Raw genomic sequence first — 14,174 nt, 5'->3', positions numbered from 1 at the left:
GCCGGCTAATAAGCGCGCCAAAGCGTGCGTAAGTAGAGGAAGTTATCAAAAGACTGTTTTCGGTGTTAGGTGGTATGAGGGGGTGGTGAACTCATGCTGGTAATGCACATACCAATGCATACAACACAAACAATTTGAATTCACATACGCACTGTAGGCCCGCACATTTGTTTGTTTGTATGTTTGAAATCGCGAGGTGCCGTTGAGCGGGTTGATATGAGCCAAGAACAGACAAGGCACAGGCAGGGCAAAGCAAGCAAAGACGAGCAACTTGACTGGCTGAGTGGTTGGCTATTGGACGCACTTTGCTTGATTTCAGTTGTTGAATTCAGTTGCGTTTTGGCGTTCGTCGGTAACGGTTGTTATAACGGTATAGTTGTGTTCTAACGGTTAATTTATATGTGTTTTTTTGTGACTTTTGTGTCGTGCGGTAAATATTTAACGGTTGATCATCGAATAGAAAACAAATTCAAAGGAATAAAATGGAAAAGCAAATAAAAAGAAAACGGCAATGAGAATTATTCCATGCAATAAGAATTCAAAATTTACAAACAAAAAATTTAAATTATGTACATGCAACAACAAATTCTATACATGCATAGCTGCAAATGTATCTATTATGCAAAATAAAATGCAAAATAAATGCATCGGACCGATAAGTTAAATGGAATTTAAATATGTATGTACAACATTTTGTGTTTCTCATTTTTGTCAATTACACTGTGCTACAAAGTGGAGATTGTAACATATAATAAGAATCTATTTATGCCACCTATAAACATAAGGTAGGTCGGGAAAATATAAATCCAGTCGGTTTCTCATAAAAATACATACAATTTTTTTCAGTGTACTGGAATTTCCATATTTTGACTTGATTTGAAACGAGTTAACTGAGAATTTGTTAACTTGGAACCGCTCAAAAAAAATCGTTAAAAAAGTCGATTCACATAAAAAATGTCCAAGTTTTGTTTAAAAATTTGAGGTTAAGACGAAGTTTTTAATTTCGTTCACCCTTCACCGACTACTAAGTTTTTCTAAATACAGACTGAATAAATTTTAATTCGAAAACTTTCTTCATTAGACTAAGATTAAGAGGGAAAGACTTTTTCAGAAACAAAAAATTAAGTTCAGAATTTCCATTTCAAATTTAGAATTTCGATTTCAAATAAAAAAATTCATTTAAATTTTTTTTCCTAATTCAGAAATTTTCATATTAAGTTGAGGAAGCTATAAATCAAATTTCTAGTTCAAATTGAGAATTTCGATTTCAAATGCAATACTTTCAACGCATTCTCGGAATTTTCACTTCAAATTTAGAAATTTTTATTTCAAATTCATGCATTTTCATCTCTAGTTCGGAAAACTCTAGATTAAATTCAGAATTTCCCATTCAAATTTAGACTTTCCATTTCAGTTTCAATATTTTTAACGCATTTTCAGAACCTTTATTACAACTTTAAATTTATTTTATTTCAAATTTTAAAATAGTCATCGCAAGTTCCGAAAACTTCAGTCTTAGTTCAAAATTTCCATCAAAAATTTACCACTTTAATTTCAACTTGAATATTTCCATGGCAATTTCAGAATTTAAATTTCAAACTTAGAAATTTTTATTTCAAATGAGAAGTTTGTATCTAAAGTTCAGAAATCTTTATTTGGAATTCAGAATTTCTAATTAAAATTTATAATCTCGATTCCAAATTGTTAATTTTCATTTTCATCATATTTCAAATTTAACCCTTCACCGTCTACAAAGTTTTTGTAAATACAGACTGAATGAATTTTAATTCAAAAACTTTCTTCTTTGGAGTAAGACTAAGGGGAAATACTTTTTCAGAAACCAAAAATCAAGTTCAGAAATTCCATTTCAAATTTAGAGTTTCGATTTGAAATTAAATTAAATTTCAGCTTGAAAATTTCCATGGCATTTTCAGAATTTAAGTTTCAAATTTAGACATTTTTATTTGAAATCAGAAATTTGTATCTAAAGTTCGGAATTCCCTAATTGAAATTCAGAATTTCTAATTAAAGTTTGGAATCACGATTCCAAGTTATTAATTTTCATTTTCATCATATTTCAAATTTAAAATTTCGTATTTCAAATTCAGAAATTTTCTTCTTAAGCTCAGACAATAATAAAAAAAATCAGAATTTCCAATAAATATGTAGAATTTCGTTTTCTAATTCAACTTTTGAACATTTTTTCAGAATTTCCATTACAAATTTCAAAATTCAGAAATTTTCATCTCACATTCGAAAAAAAAATTTGCAAGTCAAACTTAGAATTTCAATCTCAAATTCAAAAGTTTCGAACCATTTTCGTTACAGAATAAAAAGTTAAAAATATGAAATTCAGAAATTTTAATCACAAATTCCAAAAACTGTAGTTAAAAGTTCAGAATTTCCATTCAGAATTTATAGTTTCAAATTCAAAATTAATAATTTTTTACTCAAGTTGAGAAAACTCAAAGTCAAATCCATAATATCCAATTCAAATTTAAAGTTTTGATTTAAAATTCAACAATTTCATCATATTTTCAGAATTTTCAGTACAGATTAAAAACGTTTGAAAATTTCTTCTTATGTTCCGAAATCTTTTGTTCAAGTTCTGGATTTCTATTCAAAATTTCTATTAAAAATTTCCATTTCAAATTCCATTTCATCTCAAAATTTCTTTTTTAAATTTAAATATTTTTATTTCAAACTCAGAAATTTTATCTCAACTTCGGAACGCTCTAATTCAAGTTCAGAATTTCCATTTTAAATTTAAAAATATAAACTTTAAATATAATATTTTTTAACTTATGCGCAAAACTTCCATTGCAAATTCAGATCTTTCATATCAGGATTTCTACTTTGAAATTCAAAATTTTTTTAGAACTCCAAATTTTCATTTTAAATTCATCAAATTTTCTTTCATATCAAGCTCCACAAACTCATTTTTGCGGCAAGTTAAAAATATTAGTTCGATTATTGATCTCAGAAAAGAAGTGCCAGAGTCGAGTATAAAAACCCCCATTTGACTAGTTCGTAAGCGGTTCTCTATACAAACCTTCATTGAGGTGGTGTGAGTGGTTTTTTCATTGTACAGTGACGTAAACATATCTTAAATTTCTCAATATACAGGGCAAGCAAATTGGGATCTGGGATAGTGCCCGTCTTAGAGTGAGGCTATATCTGCTGTCGATCACGCGCTGATCGCATTTTTCTGGCGGATACGATCAAGTTGCTTTGAGAATCTGTCACTAGCGAAGACTATGTTTCGTGCCGAAGCGAACTTCATCAGCACCTTCCCTGAAAGCAGAAAATGAAATGTTAAATCAAATAACAAAGTACCAATCAGCTGATTTCCTTCCATCACTTGTATGGGTATGCCATCCCATGATGTAGTTGTAGTTTTTTTAGTTGCAGCACAGTGTTATGCTTCTTTTATTTTATTTTTATATTTTGCTTCAAAGTGTGCCAATGTGCTGCTCTCTGTGTTTGTGCAATAAAATCAAATGTAATCAATGCAACAAATTTTTGTCGTTGTGTTTGTCGATCATAGAAATGCTTACAAATGCAAAATACCTTTTTTGTTTAACCTAGCATGAGCTTTAAAGCTAAACTTTTTTGCATTTATTTACTGTTGTTGTTGTACATGCACATAGCAAATTTACTCTTGCAATTTTTCAAGCTCGTTCAACAGGTGCTTTGGCACAGCAAGACAAGGCTATTTTTTTACTCAGCGTGCTTTGCACACAGAGTATATTAACTTTGATTGGATAACGGTTGGTTGTACAGGTATAAAGGAATCGAGATAGATATAGACTTCCATATATCAAAATCATCAGTATCGAAAAAAAATTTGATTGAGCCATGTCCGCCCGTTAGCACGATAACTTGAGTAAATATTGAGATATCTTCACCAAATTTGACACACTAGCTTATCTGCACCCATAATAGATTGGTATTGAAAATTAGTGAAATCGGATGATAACCACGCCCACTTTTATATATATAATATTTTGGAAAACACAAAAAAACGTATAATTTAAATAATACACCTAGAATGTTGAAATTTGTCACGTGGACTGATATTGAGACTCTTGATAAAAATTTGGAAACATTTTTTGAAATGGGCGTGGCACCGCCTACTTGTGATAAAATTAATTTACAAATATTATTAATCATAAATCAAAAATCGTTAAACTTATCGTAACAAAATTCGGCAGAGGTTACCTTTACTATTAGGAATGCTTTGAAGAAAAATTAACGAAATGGGTTAAGGACCACGTCCACTTTTATATAAAAGATTCTTAAAAGGCTAGTGGATGAATAAAATAAGCTATACATTTGCAAAAAAGAGCTTTATATCAATGGTATTTCATTTCCCAAGTGGATTTATAATAATAAAGAGGAAAAACTTCAAATTTAAAAAAATGGGCGTGGCACCGCCCCTTTTATGACTAAGCAATTTTCTATGTTTCGGGAGACATAACTCGAAGAAAAATTAACGGATCGTAATAAAATTGGGTACACAGATTTTCCCTATAGCAGAAAATATTTCTAGTAAAAATGGACGGGATCGGTTAAAGACCACGGCAAATTAGATATAAAACAAGCTTAAAAGGGATGTAGACTAGAATAATAAGCTACAACTTAGCAAGAAATAGTTTTGAATCAATAATATTTCACTTATCAAGTAAGAGGAAATGGGGAGACATTTTTTTAACGGGCGGTGCCACGTGTTATGTAGAAAAGTAATTTATCTGAAATGAAATGTACAATTGAAGCTCACGCTGAGTATATAATGTTCGGTTACAACCGAACTTGGACACCTTTACTTGTTTATTTTATTCTTTTTTTTTATATTTTTTTTACATTTTGTTCTTTTAATTTTTGTCTGTTTTTGTTTGTTCGACTTGTCGTCATTTGTTTATTTGGTTTCATATATGTATATTTTTTGTTGTTTAACGATATAAAGTGGGCGCTTGTTTGCTAGCCGTTTGACTGCATTTGACTTTGTTGACGTGCTTCTGTGCGGAAAAAAATTTTTGAAACCAGAATAAGAAAAAAAACATTTAATAAATATTTACATGCATTTCATATCTGCCACATCTATACATATGTACATACATATATACTGCAATTTCGCAGAAAAAAAAAATTAACAATAAATCAAAAAATTAATTATCTATAAATAGTTATAAGAAAAAAATGTTTATTTTATATTTTTAGCTGGCAAATTAGTCACTCTTGAAAATTTGAAATAAACTCAAGTTTTTTTATTGCATTTTTTTTTTAATTTTCTTATGACTCAAATTTATTTTTTGTTAATTTTTCTTTAACATTTTTGGTTTTAAAACTTTACGGCAAAATATTTTTTTTATTATAAAACAACAAATAATTTTGCAGCAAAGAAATTATAGTATTTTTCTGAAAGGTGACATGGCGCAGATACAGTTTTCTGAACAAACTTATACTCTACCTTGTCTAGTCTAGTTTGAATCTGCATTTAAAGGCTAAATTGGTCACAAGGTGTCCCTCGGCCATATTTGTGGAATGCTGAAATGTTTAAGCTTACTAAGGAATATTGGTCTTTTTAAAATAAGCAATATTTCATACAAACGGATGTACAACATCATACTGACTTACAAAATCCCGAAACAGACAGTACCGACAGTCCCAATACGGCCAAATCCGGACCATTCATAAAAAACACATATTCGGTATTGTTCTATTATTTTAGACATCTCTGCACAACACACTTACATGACTCAACACCGGCTATGCGATCCCCAGTATTTCTGGGCAGAACACCTTTCTGCGTAGGCGTAAATTGTTATAACGAAATTTTAGAAAATTTTTCTGAGTTGTGTGTTGTCGGGATTTCGAGTTGTCGGGATACTATCGAGATATTGTTTTGTTGGGATTTCGTTATGATGAGAATTTTGTAAGTCTGGATTGTATGTTGTCGACATTTCTAAAAAGTTCGGGATTATGTATTGTCGGGATTCTGAAAGTCGTTATTATGGGATGGACCAACACTTGGAAAATCCATTATTTATCCTTCCAGCACTTTTTAACAAACTTTCAGAATGCGTCGTTTTGTTGATACGTGTTGATGCAACATGTTGCTAAAGATTTACTCGATATTTTCACAAAAAAAAACTATGGAAGTACTGCACAAGGGCAATATTTTCGAGGACATCTAAGTTGTAACTCTTCCAGATTTGCAGCAACGTGACTTTTCGGACGAATAGCAATTTTTTTTTTTTAATTACACTCACTAGGAGAAATAGGTGAATGAGGCCAACTGAGAGTATAAAAACAGCGCGGTTCAAGTGATAAGCCATTAGTTTGATTTTAACACGCAATTAGTAAAGTACGCGAGTAATTTAATTGTGAAGTACTACTACCATAGTAGTGTTGTATATAAAGTACATTTTGCTATACTCAATATTGAGATATTTAATCGAAATTTCAGCGATTCGAAAGATAAAAAAAGTGCAGAGTTATTGACAATCCTTAAAATTCGCAACAATATGTGTGTATGTATATCTCTAATTTTATTTAAATGTAATTTAAATTTACACTAGCTTTTTTATTGTTACCGAGTACCCAGTTAGCAACAAGTACCCAGTTAGCAACAAGATTAAAATGTTTTTCAAAGGCTTAAGAAAATGTTATTTCTCGAATACCAGTTAAAAAACAATTCGAAAACCAGCTCACGTTTTCCGGTCATCAAATTTTAAACCATATGTTGTTGTTGTTGTTGTTGTAGCAGTGAACCAGACTTATGAGTCAGGGTCAGTACATGTGTTCCTCAAAATTCTGTGAGATGAGCGTAGAGGCCATGGCATCACATTGCATCGTTAGTAACTTCAAACTGTTTGGTTTTGTTTTAAAACTAGAAGTTTTAGAAAATTCTATTTTTAGATTTCATAAACTTTTCGGTTTTGTTTTAAAACAAATTTTGAGATTTTACATTTATTGTTCAAATGAATAAGAGTATTGTAATGAATTTTGAGGAGTTCCTGATAATTATGCACCTTCTGCTAACGTTCGAATCGCCGAACTGAATAAATAACTTCAATATTCAGTGTTGCAAAATTGTCTACTTTGGGAATAGTACTTCACAATTATACTTCACTAGTAGCGTATTTAAATCAAACTGATTAGTTATTCCTCAGCCTGCGCCACTTTTATACTCTCTGTTTGCCATCTTTCTCCTAAGGTTTAGACTTTTCACGAGCATGGAACAGTTGTGTCGCATACTTGGTTATTTAGCTATATGCGTGTGTATGTGTGAGCAACAACTTCCGCTGACGACTACATATGTGCATTTGAGATATTCTCTTTGCATTAAGCTGCTGGTTATGTGTGTAAAATATTTTTCGTCGCCTTCTATGTAAGTGTGACGGCTTGCTTTAATGTGTACATGTACATAAGTATGTCTGCTTGCTGTTTTTGTTGTTAAGATTATTTACTAACAGCATAGTGATGCTAATATTCGCCACAATATTATTGACAGTTGTCAAAATATAAAATCAACTATAACAACAATAGTTTCAACTTTTAACTAGCTAAATTTAAAAATATAATTTAGTACAAAAATGTTTTAAAAATGGCTTGAATCGATAAAGGGTTTAAAATTTAGGCTCAAATTTTTAATTTTGTTTAGTTATCAAATGTCTCTAGAGTAAGCTTGATTAAAATTGTTTGTTGGGTATTCGAATAAACTTACTAAATAGTGCGTGCGTCTCTTTTATCAAATTCTTTTACTGGCATGCGATTTTTCCATTATGCGAATTTGTATGTCTCGGCAAAAACGTGACTTACATATTGAACTTATAAATTTTTAAAGATTTTTTTTAAGTTTTTTTTTTTTAAATTTTTGACTGACTTGCTTTTGTTTTTGCATTTTATTTACCACAAAAAAAAAACGATTTATATGCTAATTTTTTTTAATTGTATTTGATTTAGGTAGGTGAAAAATTAAAAGTTTGTTACACGTTTTCATATCGCAGAAATATCTAAACAATTTTTTGGCACAGATGAAAGTGAATGCGAATAATAAAACGATTGCAATAAAATATTTTTTTTGGCAAGTGCTTACGAAGAAGAAGAAATTAATTTATTACTTTAATGAGCGCATAAATAATTGTGTGAGAGTGTGTGTGTGTCAGCGTCATATCAACAAAATCGAAATTGGTCAAGAGCGATTTTATAGCGAAAAGAATTAAATTTTGAATTTTGCACATTTATTCATTTACTCCAACACTTACACTCGCAAATATGTATATGTACATTAGGGTGGCCCTTATTGTCCAAAGTGTTCCCATTCTCGATCTCATCCCCTAGAAATATGCGAATAGCCTAAAAACTAGAATATACAAACTTTTAGGTCAATCGAAAAAGGGTTAGAGGTGGCGCAAAGAGCTTGAAATCCTGAAAAATTACGAATTTCTACAATTTCTTAAATTTGGTCAACCCTACTTCATTTGTTATGGGCGAAACGTAATTTATCGTATTATTTGTAAGTTCTAGAGATATTTGACTTTCAAATAAATCTAAAACAAGAAAAATTGGTGAAATAATAATAAAGTTATAAAATAAATTATGTCTTAAACACGATGCCATTACTTAAAGAATGTGTATATAATGAGTATACGTAAATGAGTTTGTTTCAAATTTTTTTATTATAAATTTTTTTGAAAATACATTTTTTAAACATATACATAAGTATATCTTGTGAAACTTTAGCTGACAAGTATATAATATGATATTATTTCCTAGGATCTAATTAATGATGAATTAGTATGTGATTCAAATTGTTTTTTGTAATCAGTTACAACTTGTAAAAAATATTGTTTTTCTTGTTCGTCATTTGTAAGTATTCTATTATATTCTTCCATAAGCTTTACTCCCTGTTCTGCTTTGTCGTTAACTACTTTTATATTTATAACAGTATCCTTAGCTTTTTTATAGGTTTCTGTATCCCCCCAGAATAGTGGATCTACCTCCAGAAATTGAGATGATATCCCAAACCGACCATAAAAATCAATTGTATTTCCTTTTACAAAATCGTGTAGTTCTTTTTCTATGAATTTATTGATTATTTCACTGGGCCTTAAGTGTAACCCCTTTAAATTTTCTGTTTTCTTGTCGCAGTTGTCTATGCTCTTAAGTTTTTCCACAATCTATTTCTTCATGGTTCAAGAGACGTCATCATCGAACAATGCCAATGCAATACATTCTTCAGACATGTACCATAGGTGGTTACACAACTTTTTTATTGCAATGTCAGATATTTTTTTATTAACATTTCTGTATTTATAAATTTCTTTAATAAAAGATAAGTCTTGAAGAGGTGATCTATGAGGATTGGTACAGTAAAACCAAAGCTTACCATACATAGAATTATATAATAAACGCGCATATACTTGCTATCGAATTCTCTTCATACTCCGTTAGTTTAAACTGTTCACGAAATAAATAGATTTTTAAGCAATACAATGCCTTAGACATCCAACGAGTATGATGAGTTTGCTTTGGTACACGAAACTTTATGCCATCACTTGCTCCTAGACATATAGACGTTAATTCCAATAATTCGCTATAGTCATCTCTTACTATTTTGTTTTTCAACTATTCCTTAGTGGAGTTTTTAAAATAGTATCTTTGCTATCGCTTAAAAGTAATTTCAATTCGTTATTTTGTAGCAAATCTCTAAAACTATTTTTGTCGATGTTTTTGCAATTTTCTTGAAATCGCCGAAATAACTGAACGACCTTACTAGTATTTACTGGAAAATAACTCTCAGCAGAACTTCTTAAATATGATGACGAGAAGGTAGATACAAAAGTTTTCGCTCAAGTTTTTTTCTAATAACGTTGCAGCTCCTTTTATAACGCCTGTGTTAACCGATGTCGTATCAAAACAACAGGCCACAATATCATCCTTCAGATCCCATTCAAATAACAGTTCATACAACGTATCCGAGCCTGTTGCAGCATATAATGTTGGAGCTCCTATTAACTGTTCAACATTCCTGCAAGTAACAACAACTGGAAGTCGTTTCCCTTTTCACGACCTGTTATTTCTGGAAGTGGTTTTCCATCACAATGCAAAGTGCTGCAATTTATCTATTTAAAAAAAACCTACTTATCCAAAATTTGTTCATTCAAGACCAATATAGTTTTAATAAGAAAACGTCAAAGAAATTTTTTGTAGGTTGTTTGCAATTTTAAAATATATATTTTCATTTCTTTATACTTTTGTTTAAATTTCTTTCGACATGCTTGTTGCAAGAACAAGTTGTAGTGCAGGCTTAAATTTGTTGTGGCATCACGCATTTCGAAAGAAAATTTATAAAAAAAATATACGTGTATACTTTTTTATATAAATAAACTTCAAGTTTGTCTTCAAGAGATATGTATTTGTGATTAAAAAATTTTATTTGAGCGTTTTATACCCGAATACCACGATTCACTGATAAACACATTTGCACAGATTTAATTTACTTTTCATATTTGTTTGTCGAAAGCAATATATATTTTGCCCTGTAACTCTGTTACTGATCGACCGATTTTGAAGATTATGGCCATTTTAGAAAACTAGAAAATACAGATTTTATGACAGTATGGAAAAGCAGTAAATTTTCGTAGGGTTTAGAAATATGGAAGCCTGAAACACGAAATTGTAAAAATTCGTAATTTTTCAGGATTGCAAGCCCTTTGTGCCACCTCTAAATCTTTTTTGATTGGCCTAAAACTTTGTATATATTCGTTTTTGAGCTATTCGCATATTTTTAGGGGTGAGATCAAGAATCCAAACACTTTTTTCCCTCCATAAAACGAAGGGCCACCCTAATGTACATATGTATGAATATTAAATAAAATCCTACTAAAATTCAAAAAAAAAAATTTTATTCAAAAAATCAGCACAAATTTGCAATTTACAGCTGTAAATCGAAAAAAATTACAACACATATTATAGTGAAGTGTAAATGAAATAAAACATGAATATTGTACAAATAACATTTGTTGTGAAAGGACTTGCAAATTGCCAGTTATCTAAAGGTATGTCTTTCAAATATTTATTTCGCTTTTGTTTTTACAATTTTCAGATCTTATTTGATATCCAATTGTGTTGCAAAATTTAATTTTAACATTTGAAATTGTTTACGAATAAGTTTGTAATTAGTTTTTGAACTCGAATCCCTTTAATTTTTAACTTTCTAAATGGGTCACTCCACCTCAGATCGACCGATGGAAAACATCAATTATTGAGTTTAACTAGAACCTTTACATATTTTTCTCTTTTTTCCTATCTCCGGCAGGAGCTCTCATGTATCACCTAAGGATTTCAGGCCAATCAGTCTCTCGTCGTTTCTTCTTAAGACGTTTGAGCGGTTGATTGACCTGTACCTACGGGAAAGGATACCTCGGGGGTTACTGTCGGCTTCACAGCATGCGTACTGCAAGGGCAGATCGACGGAAACGGCTCTCCATTCGATTGTAAAGCAAATAGAGGGGTCCCTAGAACACAAAGAGTATGCTCTGGGTGCCTTTCTAGACATCGAGGGAGCTTTTAACAATGTCTTACCGGGGGCAATCGAAAGAGCTCTGGTGGGTTTAGGAGTCGAGGGGGCTCTGGTTCAATTTATTAGCAAACTTCTATGCAGCAGAATTGTCGCAGCGGAGTGGGGAGGGGCCATAATTAAGAGGAAGGTGTGCAGGGGCAGGCCACATGAGGGTGTCCTATCTCCTATCCTCTGGGTTGTGGTAGTCAACGAGCTTCTTGTGGAGCTGGAAGCCAATGGTTGTCGGGTGGTTGCTATAGTGTTAACTACTTTGTACTCTTTACTTTAATTTTTAAAATACATTTAATTGAGTTTTCGTGTTAACTTAACATTTTGAATAACTTCAAAAAAAGAAAATTCTAATTAGTTGGAAAATATCTAAACTCGAAAATAAACAAAAATAAATTTTTATACTTAAAATCAAAATAAAAGATTTTTTTAAAATATCAACTTGAATGTTGATATATTGGCCTATGCAGATGACCTCGCTATCCTAGTCGTATCCTAGTGCGATGTTCTGCAGGGCTACCTGGCCACCTAGCCACAGTGGGCTGAATCATGTGGATTGGCGGTCAACCCGGGAAAAACGGAATTGGTCCTTTTCACAAGGAGATATAAGATGGCCGATTTCAGAACTCCCTCGATTGGAGGGGTACCGTTTGTACTTTCTGATAGGGTTAAATATTTGGGGATTGTTTTGGACAAGAAACTGTCCTGGAGACCCAATGTGGAAGATCGGGCCAGGAAGGCCGCCATTGCCTTGTACTGCTGCAGAGGAGCTATCGGAAAGAGATGGGGACTCTCGCCAAGAATAGTACACTGGCTTTATGAGATGGTGGTCAAACCGATTCTGCTATATGGGGTGCTGGTCTGGTGGAAAGCACTGGATACGGCGAGTACCTCCAAAATGTTAGTGTCAGTGCAACGGACGGCGCTGATCGGTATCAGTGGCGCTCTCAGAACAACACCTACCTTGGCACTGAACGTCATGCTGAACATATACCCAGTAGACATTGCGGGAAAGGCGGCCGCGGCAAGGTCGTTGGTCAGGCTTCGTGATATGGGATATAGACTTTCTGGCCGCGGACACTCTAGCCTTCTTACCAGTTTCGACTTCATCCCAGACAGAACGGACTACTGTATGCCGATAACTGCTCCCTATATAACCTTCACCCCAGTTATTCCAGAGAGAGAGGATTGGGGAAGAGGAATTATGTGGGGCATGGGACCGGTTAACTTGTTCACGGATGGGTCAAAGCTGGATGAAAAGGTTGGTGGGGGGTCTTTTGTCAAGAGCTAAATTTAAGCCGCAAGTTTAAGTTGGCTGATCACTGCAGTGTATTCCAAGCGGAAATTGCTGCGATTAAGGATGCGGTGGATGTAATGCTATCCAGTGCTACCACGGTTAGGGAATTTAACATCTACTCTGATAGCCAAGCGGCTATCAAGGCCTTGAGCTCAACTACAGTGCGATCGAGGGTGGTCTGTGAGTGACTGACCTCGCTTGCGATTGCATCGAATTATTTTACAATTAAGATTATCTGGGTCCCGGGCCATAGTGATATCCCGGGTAACTGTCAAGCGGATCTCTTAGCCCGCATCGGTACAACTGAACCGGATGAAGATGGCTGTAGGGATTTCGGGATCCCGCTGGCCACCTGTGGATTGCTCCTCCATAGCTGGGCCTCGAATCAGCTCAGCAAACGTTGGGCGGATACCACGTCTTGCAGGGAAGCAAGATCTTTCTGGCCAAAAGTGGATGGCAAGAGGTCTTCTGAAATAATTGGGTTCACTAAGGCTGACCTATCAATGGTCATTGGGGTTTTGACAGGGCACTGTCCCATGGGTATCCATGCGGTACGTCTCAATATACTGCAAACTCCATCCTGCTGCAGCTGTATGGAGGATGATGAGGTGGAATTACCAAATCACTTTATGCTTGATTGTCCAGCTTTTTCCAGAACTAGGCGAAAGTACTTCGGTCGCGACTCACTTGGATCTCCCGAGGATATATCCAAAGTTGAGATCGGTATCATTCGGAGCTTTATCGTTGCTACCCAACGATTCTCTAAGTAGCTAGATCTAAGTCACCGTTATTTTTGGTGTATGTGGTATCACAACGGACCTTCGTGTTGTCCAAGTGAGCTATCCTTATCAGGGCAGCTACCACCTAACCTATCCTATCCTATCCTATCTCCTTTCCCTTTCTCGCGGCCGCCGTGGTGTGATGGTAGCGTGCTCCGCCTACCACACCGCACGCTCTGGGTTCGCACCCCGGACAAAGCAACATCAAAATTTTAGAAACAAGGTTTTTCAATTAGAAGACATTTTTTCTAAGCGGGGTCGCCCCTCGGCAGTGTTTGGCAAGCGCTCCGGGTGTATTTCTGTCATGAAAAGCTCTCAGTTAAAACTCATCTTCCTTGCAGATGCCGTTCGGATTCGGCATAAAACATGTAGGTCCAGTCCGGACAATTTGTAGAGAAAATCAAGAGGAGCACGACGCACGAGGGTATCGCGCCTTACATTTATTTTATTTTTTTTCCCTTTCTCTGTTCTTCTTCCACATTCGCATCCGGTTGATCCACAAAAACCTACAGCAGGTTAT

General features: G+C 33.7%; 1 protein-coding gene across 1 annotated transcript in view; it reads left to right on the top strand.

Annotated features, from left to right (window-relative positions):
• The first annotated feature begins 358 nt into the window (after window positions 1-358).
• LOC137253328 (speract receptor) overlaps window positions 359-14,174 on the top strand; it is a 209,819-nt gene continuing 196,003 nt past the window's right edge. Inside the window, exon 1 of the mRNA XM_067790059.1 lies at window positions 359-785. The gene's annotated coding sequence lies outside the window, so the exon portion shown is untranslated. The remainder of the gene's footprint in view (window positions 786-14,174) is intronic.

Source organism: Eurosta solidaginis, chromosome 5 (assembly GCF_040869045.1).
Source record: "Eurosta solidaginis isolate ZX-2024a chromosome 5, ASM4086904v1, whole genome shotgun sequence".
Taxonomy (NCBI): Eukaryota; Metazoa; Arthropoda; class Insecta; order Diptera; family Tephritidae; genus Eurosta; species Eurosta solidaginis.
Note: the sequence above shows the minus strand (reverse complement) of the source record. Positions and strands in the feature narration are given on the sequence as shown.